This window comes from Hesperophylax consimilis, chromosome 26, assembly GCF_061612785.1.
Source record: "Hesperophylax consimilis isolate HC1 chromosome 26, BYU_Hcon_1.0, whole genome shotgun sequence".
In the NCBI taxonomy this organism is placed as follows: Eukaryota; Metazoa; Arthropoda; class Insecta; order Trichoptera; family Limnephilidae; genus Hesperophylax; species Hesperophylax consimilis.
Genome location: NC_142861.1, coordinates 5270037 through 5284369, shown reverse-complemented (window position 1 = coordinate 5284369; position 14333 = coordinate 5270037). Strand labels below are relative to the sequence as shown.

At 32.8% G+C, this 14333-nt stretch overlaps 1 non-coding gene across 1 annotated transcript; it reads right to left on the bottom strand.

Moving 5' to 3' along the window:
- Positions 1-5734: 5734 nt before the first annotated feature.
- On the bottom strand, positions 5735-5806 carry TRNAM-CAU (transfer RNA methionine (anticodon CAU)). Its single transcript has one exon. It is a non-coding gene; the product is annotated as a tRNA-Met (tRNA).
- Positions 5807-14333: the final 8527 nt, after the last annotated feature.

Sequence of the window (14333 nt, the reverse complement as noted above, 5' to 3'; positions counted from 1 at the left end):
AAACAACGCGCAAGAGTGGGCATAGACATAACATAAGGACAACGTTGCAAACTGGTTACAGAAGATCTCCGTGTCACCCTTGTGAAGGATTACCGTTCAGAATCGAATCAGAATCAGAATTTTATAATGCCTTGAGCCGTGTTTGGTGACCAGATCTAAGTTGCCAGGTATTATCCTATTCCCACACTTTTTAGCCTCATAATATGCCCCAATATTTGGGGGTGTAAGTGATCAAAGTCAGTATCTCTAAGGACCAAACCAAGCCGGGCATAATAGGTTCGTGGCCTGTAGCGACGCGTTGAGGTAGGAAGGGGGGGGGGGCGGCGCGAGGGCCAGCCGGGCGGCTGATCAGTTGAAAGCGGGCGCTCGCAGGGTACTCACTTGTAACTGACTGTTGACCGACTGACTAAGTACCTCTCGACGTTTGACGATTTATATAAGCGTGCGTGCATCGAGAATAATCCATCGAGTAAGTAGATGCGCCGTACCTACGATGTTTCGCTAGTAGGTTCTAATATGATGCGCTTTGCTTGGACGAACATTACCGAATATTCTAGTAACGCACTGCTACAGGTTTTATCGATAAGTTAGGAAACTTATTATCTTTTCCGAGCAAAACTGCAGATTTCCAAGGAACAAACCGTTTAAAACGAAGTGTTCTTAATTTATTGCTTGTACGTTAGCGAGCTGCAGTTGGCTCGTTAACAATGACAAGATATCGACATTATCGATAAATCCTCTGACTCGTCGAAATATTTATGTTACTTTTGTCTTGTGACATAAAAATAAATGTTTTTATTTTATGCAAGGAAGCAAATATTTTGTGGTGTGAAATTAGGGCTCAGTATTAACTAAATTCAATGTTAATTGTAAGCCTTGATGAAGCTTGCGCCGAATCGAAACCAGGTCAGCTGTTAAAATGAGAATCAGAAAGAGTTCGTTTTATTTAATTTACAACCTTTACTTGTTATAACTCACTTTGAAATTGAGAACTAAAACATTATTTGGTTAATATAAATGTATGTCGTACCGTTTGGGGACAGTCGGGGGCTTTTATAATCATTAAATATTAGCTTCGTTTAAAAAAAGTAAAATCTTGACGTGAAAACCGATAGAGGGACCCATCTGGTCCTTAAAATGGTTCGGGAATGTGGTGGATGCTCTCGGTAGTTATTAATATTTAGAAAAACAGGTAATTTTATTTCCAAATCATAATTGTGAACAAATTGTAAAATAATACTTCTTTTCCATTAAAAGCATTTGCTTGTGGATATTTTGTATTTTGTTTTCTTTGTAGACCACAAAAATAATTGTTGCTAATTCATCTTTGTTTCATTACTGTATTCATGAATTTTGCTTTGACGTACAAACACATGAAGCTTTCTAACATTAACTTCTTGAAATTAAACGTTTGCTTAAGTTTTGCTTATTCAAAATAATGGAAATTATAACAATTTCAATGGATTGCTTTTTGATGGAGTGCTAACCTGTAAGGTTTCACAACAATGGGAAAAGCTAAAAGGAATTCGGGTTTAATGGGACATTTAGAATATTGGCGTAAAGCGACGCAAGAGGACGGAGAAGACTAGGGAAAAACTGGAATCGACACACTTTGAGAAAAAAACTTTGACGTAGGATAATTCGAACTTTTACAAAGCCAAGAAGACAATATTCTTGTAAGAAGTTTGGGACAATCACAAATCAAACACTCGGAAAAGATGAATGCAACTTTGATGATACTTTAGTAGGGTCTATCGGACGGAATGATGGCTTTTATCAACAGAGATCCTTTAAACTTTGAATGAGTTTTGCGGAACTACGAGCTTCAGGAAACAGTAAACGAAGCATTACGTCAAGAAAGGAAATACAAGTAAAAGAAAATATGTCATTATTGAATATTGCACAGAAAGCAAATGGGGATGGATTGAAGACATTGTTTAGAGGATAGAAAATTAGACAATCAGTGAATTAATCTTGCCGTTTAGTGCCCAAACGATCGGCCATGAACTATCATCAACTAATGCGAAACCTCAGGCACATAAGTGTTGCTACCATCGTTATCCCATACAAGGTTCAGGAAATCGCATGAACAAATAACTTTGTTAGCTCCCCCGCTTTGATAGTCCGTGCAATTTGGTCGTAGCTCGGCAATAATCGGCAACTTACATGTCATATCTCAAATGTCATTAATTGCATACATTCATAAAAGGCTTTTTTCTTGTCTTCCATCCAAATAATCAGAGTAATTTCTTTCGTCATTTTGTTGTATAGGTTAAACGTCCCGGTACATGAAAAATATCAATATACAAATATGTTTGTGTTTGATTTTTTAGGTTTGCATTTTTGCCGCGTGTCCGTGTGTCTCGTGAAAAGTTGTTGATTTATTTCTATAAATATTTATAAGCAGTTTTATAACTCACTTGCTTTAACCCGCGACTTCACTCGCATTGTATTAGGGAGAAATTACTGTAAAAAGAGTTTTCCCACGGAAATTAAATGTGTATCCGGGATGAAAAGTAGCTAAGGTCACTTTTTAGTCCTCCAACTATCCCTATGCAACAAATCACAATGATTGGTTGCTATGTTGTGACGTGAAAGAAGGACAAACAAATACTTTCGCGCATTTAAAATACAGGGTTTTCCAATATTTATATTTTTTATTTATTTATTTCTATACATACATTACAGTGTCTACCAAATATTTACATTTGTATATAATACATAAATTTAGAACTGTTGTTAATATGGTGTTTTATGCTGGGTGTGAGGTAGGTTTGAGTAGGTGACACTGTGGTGGGTAAAGTTATATGTTTCGTGAACACCTCACTGGGAGAACCTGTGCTGAGGTGTTTTCGTGGTTATGATTAAATGGTACATGTATTTATGTGTATTGGTTAAATTTTCTTATATGAGTGTAAGTTAGGATTTTAAATTATTTTTTTAAAATGGTTATTGTACATTGTTATTTAAAGAAATAGGAAAAAAATATTTATTTATATGCACATATATACATACACCCATGTATACATTCATAAATACACATATATGCATGCATACACACATATAAGTAAACACATGCATACATACATACATACACATTCATCCATGATTATGTTTGGTTTGGTGTTATAATGTTTTGTATAAAATGGATATCTTGTTTTTTGATCCATGCTGTGATCAGTTTTTTTGTGAACGTTTGTGTATGTATTTCCCATTAGTAGTAGTTTCAGAGTGGTGGGCATACAATTAAAAAGTTTTGTAGCGTAATACTGGAAGTGTTTTTGTCCGTGTGTGGTGTATGTTATCGGTATATTCAGGGTATTGTTTGTTGTCGACCTTGTTTTTATTGTTGTTTGAGGTGGCATTGGAATGTGTAGTTTCTGTTGGAGGAAATTTAGCAGTGCAGATTTGGCATAAAGTTGTCTTATTGACATGACGTCTAATGTTTTGAAAAATACGCTTGAATTTGTGTAGAATGGTACTTGCAAGGTGATTTTAATTATTGCCTTTTGAATTTTTTGTATAGGGTCGATATAAGAGGTGTTATTTTGAATAGCCCGCTATTTCGGTAGATGTTACTTTTGAAGCTGTTATTTTTTGACATTTGACAAGTAAAAACTACGTTATTAATAAAAATGGAACGATACACGCTTCAACAACGCATTAAAATTATTAAAATTCACTTGAGTGAATCAAATGCAAATCATCTTGAGTGATGAGGCCCATTTCCACCTCGGTGGCTTCGTCAACAAGCCAAATTGTCGCATCTGGGGCTCGGAAAACCCAAAAATTATTGTTGAAAAGCCTCTCTATCTTCAACGTGTGACTGTTTGGTGCGGTTTATAGTCCGGCGGAGTCATTGGACCTTACTTTTTCGAAAATGAGGCTGGAGCAACAGTAACGGTGAATAGATTGCGCTATCGAGAAATGATTAATGATTTTTTATGGCCGGAATTTGATGGTATTGATCTGGACAGTGTTTACTTTCAACAAGATGGCCCTACGTGCCACACAAGCAACGAAACCATTGATCTTTTACGGTTGAATATCAAAATAACACCTCTTATTGTAAAACCCTGTATTAGTTATGATAACTCCCCATCACAGTTTTCCACAACCTTAATAAAATCACCATCAATATTAAAATACCACAACGTTTCTGTAACACTGTTCAGTGCCATTTATCGTGCTGATAATTTTATTATAATTCACACCTTTCGCGCTTTCTCGTACGAAATAACACCAATAAATAGTTTTTAGACGGACAATAGTAAGCTTTTAAATGATTCCGACACGCAATTGCATTTCATATATATTTCAGTTTTTTAATGGACAATAAAAAACACAACGGCTAGTATGTTTCTGTATTATAATTTCCTGTTATTCACTTAATATAATTATTTCACTTGATGTTTTTTATTGATATGAATGCTATGTCGGCTGTCCATGACACACAGTCAAAAATGGAACCATTAATGGTGAGTTTGTTTTGAGTTACTTATTTTTGGCTTCTTATAAAAGTCAATGTATTTCAAACCATATTTTAAAATATTTTTTTAAATAACTCAATTTGTTGTACCAAATATCAAACGTTTTAGCCTGGAAAATACTTTAATCGATGAAAATTTGCTTTCCAGTGAATTTTTTTCCAACAAATCTCACAACACATATGAGTTGAGGAAGTGATGTTATTTTAAGTTTTTTCTACGTAACGCATTTACCGGATTTTTTCACAAAACCAGCCTAATATTTTTTACATTAAATTGTTTGAATTCATTTTGAAATCGTGTTATTTTTCAGAGATTTTCGTGTTTTCCATTTGGTTTCCAGATTTTTCTAATTTGAATATGTGGTTTCGTGTTAGATACCATCACAACGTTAAAAATATTTTCACTTTTTTTTTCATATGAAAACGGGCGCTGTCAGTTTTATGTGGAGATATTTATTTATCAATGCTCTTAAATCAGCATCACAACACCCAGACCAAAAAATGAACAATCCATAATAATATTATTTTTTGTAATAATGGGTACACACAAATATTTGTTTTGAGCATCTGAAAATAAAATGTGTAGACCACTTGGCATGAATTTACAAATTTTACACTTTTTTTGATTCGGAAAAAAAACTATGTATAGCCGGAGAGGATTCAACTCTCTTCGTAGATATCGTAATTTTAAATCATTTTCAAAATAACGAAAAATGGAAGAATGAATTTGTTATAAGAAAATTCAAGAACGATAAAAAGTCAATAATTATTTGAATCAACTTCTACAAAATTTACAATTATAAAAAAAAAGTCCGAAAAAATGGTAAAATATAAAAAGTTTTGATAAAGTGCAACTATTTAAGGGTACAAGATTGTTTTTTGAAATATTTTTAGGTTTACATTTAAACATAGAATGGGTATCAATAATATTTGTTAGATAAAGTGGTATTATTTAATTTTCTGTCATTCAATTCAAAACGAAAGAAAAACAGATAAAAGTTTTCTGAAAATTATTTTTTTTATAAACATTATATACAAATGTTACTCACATATAAATATGCCTACTACCCAATTTTAATTACGTTCTTTATTAGAATTAAAAAATATATATTTGTAAAATTGAGGCCTCAGTAACACTCATTATCAAAAAAAATCTTTTAAAATATATAAAGTTATCGTATCAAATAAGAAACTAATTTTACGAGGAAATAAAACAAAAATTAGACAAAATTTAAAAAACATATTTAGCAGAGCGTGGTTTCGATCCACGGACCTCTGGGTTATGGGCCCAGCACGCTTCCGCTGCGCCACTCTGCTGTGTGGGCAATGCGACTATGTTCTTCACTATTTGATGTCTGAATTCGATGCATTATTATAGCATCGTATTGCGCCAGCCAATACAAGACAAATAGATGACGTGATGCGTGAAGACTGAACATATTGTATAACGGGTAACGTTCATACCTTGATTTGCATGGATAATGCGAAATAATGCGAAATAATGATATGTGCATAAAATGCAGAAGAGTTGAGTGCAGGTTGTATAATTATGATTTCTCTTGAAATATGTAAGCGTCTATTTTGTAATTCTTACATAGTAAAATCTTTAACCCTAGGAAAAAAACGTCTCTTCAAGTACGTTACGGATAATTAATCATACGTTTGTGCGGCGTAAGATATTCAAATCTAATTATTTAGGCCACAATTCTGCCTCAACACAGGCTAGCCTAGTGAGGCGGTATTTGAGAAACCACAACTGTACTTTTATTTTCTACTTACCTTCACAATATTATGTTTGTATTAATAGTTCTTAATTTTTGTTAATTTTATAACGTTAAATATAAAAGTTACAAATCAATGTACACCATAATATGTATGTATAGTTGTAATGTTAATAATAATTAATTAATAATTCATTCTATAACATAAAAGAATAAAACATATACACGCAACACGAAAAAATATATAAAACACGCAACACGCACAAACACATAAATTATTATAAATGCCGATTTACATTCTCTTTTAATATTTTTCTTTTAGTTTGATAATTATATTTTAATTTTTAATCTTTATTTTTAGTTTAAATTTATCTTTATTTTAATGTTGTTTTTCTTTTTTTTTAATGTATAAATTCTTATATTATCAAATAGGGGGCCTCAGCACGGGTAAACAACCCAGTGAGGCCAACATTACTGAATTAGAATATGAAATATTGTAAAATAATGTATCAACAATAAAAAAAATGTGTAAACTTTCCTAAATAAAGATATATATTTTTTATTTTTATTTTTATTATGCTTCCGATTTTGTTGTCCGGGTTAAATCTTCCCCATAAGAAAAACTAAACCCTTCCACTCACTTTTCTACAAATGATCAGCTAGTCAATCAACACTATGTAAGTGCATTATAAGTAAAATAAATACAAAACAATACAAGAACAACAACACGTCAACTCACCAGATATCAAATGGGAAAAAAATTCACCGTCTCCAGATATTTTCATATCAGAGGGTTCGGCTCGGTAGAACTTCTAACAGGGCCTATAAATTCTACTGATCCCTCAACATAAATATTTAAAAAATCTTTTGTTATCCTACATGTATTCAAAATGACCGACTTTTGCATCTTTATATATAATTTTTTTGATAGATCTAATACGCCTAAATTTTTAATTAGAGAGCTAGGTATAATGCCAGTAGCCGAAATAACGAATGGTAATATTTTTATAGTCTGAGAATGCAAATTTTTATTTTTTTTTTTTATTATTTTTATATTATAATTTTTTTTAATTTTTTTAAATTTTTTTTTATGCTTCCGATTTTGTTGTCCGGGTTAAATCTTCCCCATAGGAAAAACTAAACCCTTTTTTTTATGCTTAATTATTATTTTTTTTTATTGCTTCCGATTTTGCTGTCCGGGTTAAATCTTCCCCATAGGAAAAACTAAACCCTTCCACTCACTTTTCCACAAATGATCAGCTAGTCAATCAACACTATGTAAGTGCATTATATAAGTAAAATAAATACAAAACAATACAAGAACAACAACACGTCAACTATTTTTTTTTTTTTTTTTAAACTTCCGATTTAGTTGTCCGGGTTAAATCTTCCCCAAAGGAAAAACTTAACCCTTCCACTCACTTTTCCACAAATGATCATCTAGTCAATCAACATTATATAAGTGCATTATATAAGCAAAATAAATACAAAACAATACAAGAACAACACGTCAACTCACCAGAGATCAAATGGGAAAATAATTCACCGACTCCAGATATTTTCATATCAGAGGGTTCGGCTCGGTAGAACTTCTAACAGGGCCTATAAATCCTCCTGATCCCTCAACATAAATATTTAAAAAGTCTTTTGTCATCCTACATGTATTCAAAATGACCGACTTTTGCATCTTTATATATATTTTTTTTGATAGATCTAATACGCCTAAATTTTTAATTAGAGAGCTAGGTATAATGCCAGTAGCCGAAATAACGAATGGTATTTTTTTTATAGTCTGAGAATGCCAAATTCTTTTTATTTCATTTCCTAAATCTGTGTATTTTCTTATTTTTTCACTAACAGATTTTTGAATATTACAGGAATTTGGAATAGCGACATCAATGATATAAGTTATTTTTCTAATTTTGTCATGTAAAACTATATCGGGTCTATTATGACTAATCGCTCGGTCTGTTAGTATAGTTTTATCATAATATATTTTATAAAATTCTTTTTCTAAAAATGAATTTGGTTCGTATTCATAATATGGTACTACATTACGGCAGTCAATCAAGTTATGTTTAATTACCAAATTTTGGTGTATTATTTTTAAAACTTGATTGTGCCTAAATGTATACTCGGACGGTGCTAATATAGAACATCCCGATATAATATGTTCTATAGTTTCCGGAAAAGCCAAACATTTTCTACACAAATCATCAATTTGATTTGTATCTTTGATTATATGCTTTCTATAATTTTTAGTATTAATGACTCTATCCTGAATGGCAAGCATAAATCCTTCTATTTCTGCGCTCAACTCTCCAATACTCAACTAATTATTATTACAAATTTAGGTACAAATTAAATGGCCGATTTCAGGTTTGTTTCAGCTATCTATCGAATTGTTATAAGTTGACAAGCTTGCAATTGTAAAATTTGGGCCTCAGTATGAGTGAAGCACCCATCAAAGTGACAGTTGTCCTCTCCTGTTGATTACAATTAGAAAGATCAGCATCCATCTGATGTGAAATAGCCCAGTTTTAGTTACCCAACTATGGCATTTTCCTTGAAAAAAGTCTCGTGAGAGTGATGACTTCTGACCGAGTTGGCCATGGCTGATTATAAAAATAGCTGGCATAAGAAGCGCAATACGTTGTGTGTTTTGTTTAGAAATAGGGTGCGATATATTTGTGCCACGTACGTCTGAGGGACGTATATAATTTTTCTGGGGTCATAAGAACAAACAGCATGACATATTTTGGCAAACCGTTTACTTGTAAAGAGTGCGCAGATTACTCAATTTGTATTTAACTTTAATTGATACGAAATAACCCATATTTATTTGTTCATTTATTTTTATAAAATTTCCATGTGAAACATTTCCGCAGACAACACCGAAGTTCCAAACTAAGTGGAAGAGTATATAGTTACTTACCTATTTTAGACCATATTTTTAATTTTTTTAACATTACTTCCTATACTAAATTTGATACTATTATTAGACTACCTATTTAACACTATATTTTTTTAGGTCCTTCACTTTCATTTTCATTTTTCCGATTTTATGTCCGGGTTAAATCTTCCCCACAGGAAAAACTAAGCCCTTCCACACACTTTTCCACAAATGATCATCTAGTCAATTCAAATTATGCAAGTGCATTGTAAAAGCATAATAAATACAAGAAAAACACGTCAAATCACCAGAGATCAAATGGGAAAATAATTCACCGACTCCAGATATTCTCATATCAAAGGGTTCGGCTCGGTAGAACTTCTAATTGGACCTATAAATCCCTCTGATCTCTCAGTATAATTATTTAAATAATCTTTCGTAATACTACATGTATTTAAAATAACTGATTTTTGCATTTTTATGTACAAATTCTTTGACACACCAAATACGCCTAAATTTTGAATGAGAGAGCTAGGTATAATGCCAGTAGCCGAAATAACAAATGGTTATATTTTTTTAGTTTGGGAATGCCAAATTCTTTTAATCTTATTTCTTAAATCTAAATTTAATACTCTTATTAACAAATTATGTTTAATTTGTCACACATTCATTAAAACATTCTTTTTAACTCTCAACAATTGATTTAAAGTTATTTAATCACTAAACGGCACTACATAAAGTTCGATATATCGATCATGATAAATTTTTTTAAATAAAACTAAATACCTATCACTAATAGTTATTATTTTTTTCGGTTCCAACCCGGTTTTTTCTATTACCTTCATCTTATGATTTATTAAGATGAAGGTAATAGAAAAAACCGGGTAGTATTTTAAAGTATTTTATTTCCACAACAAGTATTTTATTTCCACAACAAAAATATGTGATCCGCAAATATTCCGTAGCAGTTCCAAAAACACCAATATTATCAGTGAAAATCTAGGTCATAGGACATCAAACTATCTCAAGAAGTATGGAAGTGTTCATACAACCATAGTGTCCAGTATCAATTCGTATTTCGCAACCCTTTGCATTCCATCCCCTAAACGTGCCACGTTCCCGATTGCGCCCTGGGGTCAAACTAGGGATGCTCGGGTCACTTTATAATTCAGGGCGAGTGGCTGGGTGTTGATTTAGGGGGGTTGGTCTATAGAGGGAGGTTCGGGGGCGATCCGATTCCGAGGGGATTTAATGGGAACTTTGAATTTTAGCGACGCTTATTCTTTTGTTTGACATGACTAAGAGTTTGGTTGACCGGAATAAGCGGGAATGGGACAGCTCTATGGCCACTTCGGATATACGTCTGTGAATAAAACTTTCAACAAGCAATGAAAATTCAACATCTTTAAGCAATCATGACTGACACGTAATATAAAAAGGTCAGTTCAATCTTGCAGCAAGCAACAAGACTGAAACAATTTTCCAAAGTTAAATTCTCTGATAGTATTTCAACTCCACCATTTAGCATCATTATATAAATGATAACCAAAATCTCCTTTGAAATCGTAAGATTTTTTTATGTAGGTGCATAAATACTGTTATATAAAGGCTTGCAACAAGGTATGTGGATCTTTGTTCTTATTTTATATCTATGTTTTCAGTGTGTTGCACCTCCAGTATTTACGCATTAACCATTGTGCATTGCTTAAATTGTTAACTCTGGATTTTTTCAGTACACATTGGTTGCAACACCTGCAATCTAATCACAAAACATGGGGAGTTCAAATTGAAGCAGGATTCATTTCCTTGTTCAAGAGCCCAAAGCAATTGGCATTTGTTTGGCTGGTAACCGAACGATCTGCTTGAAATCGTCATCATTGATTTTAACAAACCGAAGTCTTCCTTGGACCGAAAAGCATCTTCCAATGTGCTTTCACGGGCTTCTGTCTTGGGTAAAAAATTGACAAAGCAATTCTAGAACTGATAAGAATATTATTTGTTGCAATTTAAATAATTCTTTATAATTTTATTTTATTAAAAAACCCCATCCTTCATAGAGCATTTGCTTGCATTTTACAAATCAGTTTTATTCATTGTCGTCACCTACTCACTCGGTAACAATTTTTACCTACTTATTTCAAAAGCATATATTTCATCTGCCTTTTTATTCCATATATTCCTTATTTTATTTTTGAAAAACTTTTTTTTAAAATAGCTATCCTCGTTTTCGTCTAAGCACTGAACGGAAATTATCGATAGCGAAAAAAAACACACATTTGACGGTTAAAAATTTATAAAAATTTTTCGTAAGTAAAAAAAACATTTTATTTTCTCTAATTGCAGTAGAAACCTTTGGTTTTATAGAGTAAGATATTTTAATTCTTATGAAAATGAAACATGGTGTTTTCTTTTTCTAAAACTTTGTTTTGCCAATACTTCTCACCATGACAGTAAGGGATATAAAATAATTTCAATGGGACCATATGAGCTGTTCCCAAAAGCGAACAAATTATTTCTACGGGTAATAGCCACGTGTTTGCAAAACCGAACAAATTAGTATGAGGGGTTAATACATTTTTTTTTTATTTGGTACAATATTTTTTTATATTATAAGTTTTCCAGTAATGTAGGCCTCACTGGGTGGCTTGCCTGTGCTGAGGCCTTTATTTTATAATATGAACATATAATCTACATAATACAGTTAAAGAGAAAATAATACATTTAAAATAAAAAATACATAATAATATATTTTAAATTAAAAAATAAAACATTGAAAATAATATTGTGTGTTTGTGAGTGATGTGTGTTTATATTGGTTTTGTGTGTTACGTGTAGGTTAAATTTTTATTTTATGCCATGACATTTTGGTAATATTGTCTTTTTTGTACTTTAATCCATTTTGTAATTTTGTGTGTGAATTTATTTTTATTTTCCTCAATTTTAATTTCAAATTTTACACTGTTGAAAGTTTTTATAGCATGGTATTGGTAGTGTCTTTGTCCAAAGCTTGAATTTACTGTCGGAGTTTTTATTTTTTCTTTGTACGCTAGTCTAACTGGTCTTTTAGTGTTATTTTGTGTATGTTGAAATTTATTTTTTTTGTCAAAAATCTAGTTTTTTAGTGTTTTAACGTATAATTGGCGTATATCTAGTACGTCACAGCTGTAATTTAATTTAATTATATATTGTCCTCCTCGCTACGAGTTCACCTCTGTTGTGGGTTTGTAGGACATGCCAAAGCTATAATACAATCCATAAATCATTAAAGTTAAATAGTTAATTGCTCACGCGCAGAAAGTTTAAAATATTCAAATATTTTAACGTAGTGCACGATAAATCATTTTTGCAAAGTGTCTCCCAACTGCTTAGTTCTTCTTTGTATTCTTATCACAGTCTCATCCCTTACTGACTGGGGGTGGTGGCGCCGTAATTAACCCTCAATTAGCAGAAACTAAATCTCTATCAAGTGTGTATGGCTGTGCACATCGAGCTTTTTCCCCTCAACTACCCTTGTTTAACTTTTTGCCCTAATGAGACGAGATGACGTTATTTAAAGTGATAAATGTTATTCTAAGGGAGGGAAAACTATTTCTGCTTAGCTTCTAGAAACTAAATTATAAATTCTTCAATCTTTTAGGAAATGAAGGGGAGAAAGTTCTGGGAAGGAAAAGGGTATGATGGTTGGGTAGGAATCTGGAGGTCAGTGTGTCCAGGAGTGACAGACCTTATAAAGTCTCCCTCAACCAGTCTCCCTATCTGGCCTACCAGGCAGTTAATTGAGAAACACATCTGTTGCCAAGACCTGGATAAACCTCACTCCATTACCCTGGGCACCCCTGATAAGTCATCACCACTGGGGGTGACCTGAATGGTCCCTGGGGCGGTGGTACATATGCCCGCCTCCTAAATTGATTAGTTATAAATGTTTTTAAACGTGAATACCGCGAATGAGACCCAACTACTCTCCACTGTCTGAAGCTATGAAGACTATGACGGCCCCCAATTAAGTAAGAAAAGGAAGAAGAGGAATATTGGGAAGGATCTGGCTATTTAGATCTCATAAAACACATCTCATTGACACGAATGAATGTTGGTTATTCTCCAGGGCTAGAGTGAAAAATACTCTCAATATCGTCTTTGTATAGGACCACAATAGCTAGAAACCCTCCCCTCCACTCCTTCCTATTAGCCCATCTCCTTTCCCTATCACATGCTTTCAGCCACACTATATACCCCATAGTGCCACACTGGCTACAGACGGTTGGGAGCAGTTGGGCCTATTTTGCAGTACTTACAAATCTATTAATATTACCTAAGTTGCATGAAGCCATGGTTAACACTTTAAAGATGTTTTATTGGGAATCAACTGTTTGCAAATTTCAAACCCTTTTCATAACTCTGTTTACTTAGCACATTACAAATGAATCCCCAATTGAATCTATAATTATATTTTCGAATTTTCTAAAATGTAATTTTAATTATTTATTCTGATTAACTATTTCCTACCCTGAAACTTGAGGGTTGAAATTACCACTGGATAGAGGCATTCGTTATCATTAGCCGGCGGTTTTGGGGCCAAGCACGATTATTAGGGATGAGCGGGATACTGTGATCAAAACCTTGGATATATCATATTATATTGTATATAAATACGTTAGTAGCTAATTGCTTTATTATCATCGTAATAATGTAGATATGACGTGTTTTCGATTTCGATATAATGATTTTGTCCGAAGCCAGCGGGACTATGACACCCCTAATTGTGAATGTGATGTTATGAGAATTCAGGTAGTAAGAAAATGAAAGAGACGTGGTATGGAAGGTTAGAAAGTCCCTGGTTATTCAGATCGAACACGGCTAAAGCCATTTCATGCAGTTTTTCTTTTCTAAATGGTTTTATTCCTCCAGGGCGATATTGAGATAATCTAACGCTACAGTTTAGAGTACTGGCTGAAGTCCCTGGCCTTTCCTGAGCATTATACAAAGTTACAAAAAATCAGATGTAGATAATCAATAATTTTCCTCTTACTTTGAACTTAAAGTATCAAAATTCTGCTGGGTAGGAAAAGGAGATGGGGTGTTTTTTCTAAATTTTATGTAGGCAGTAACCTTCCTCTTTGTATCGAACATGAAAAATTATTTTATTGCATTTTATATCAATTGCAGCTAAAGTTGCACACCTGCAAGTTTGATGACCCTCTTTTTCAAAATTGAAAATGCATCAATCTGT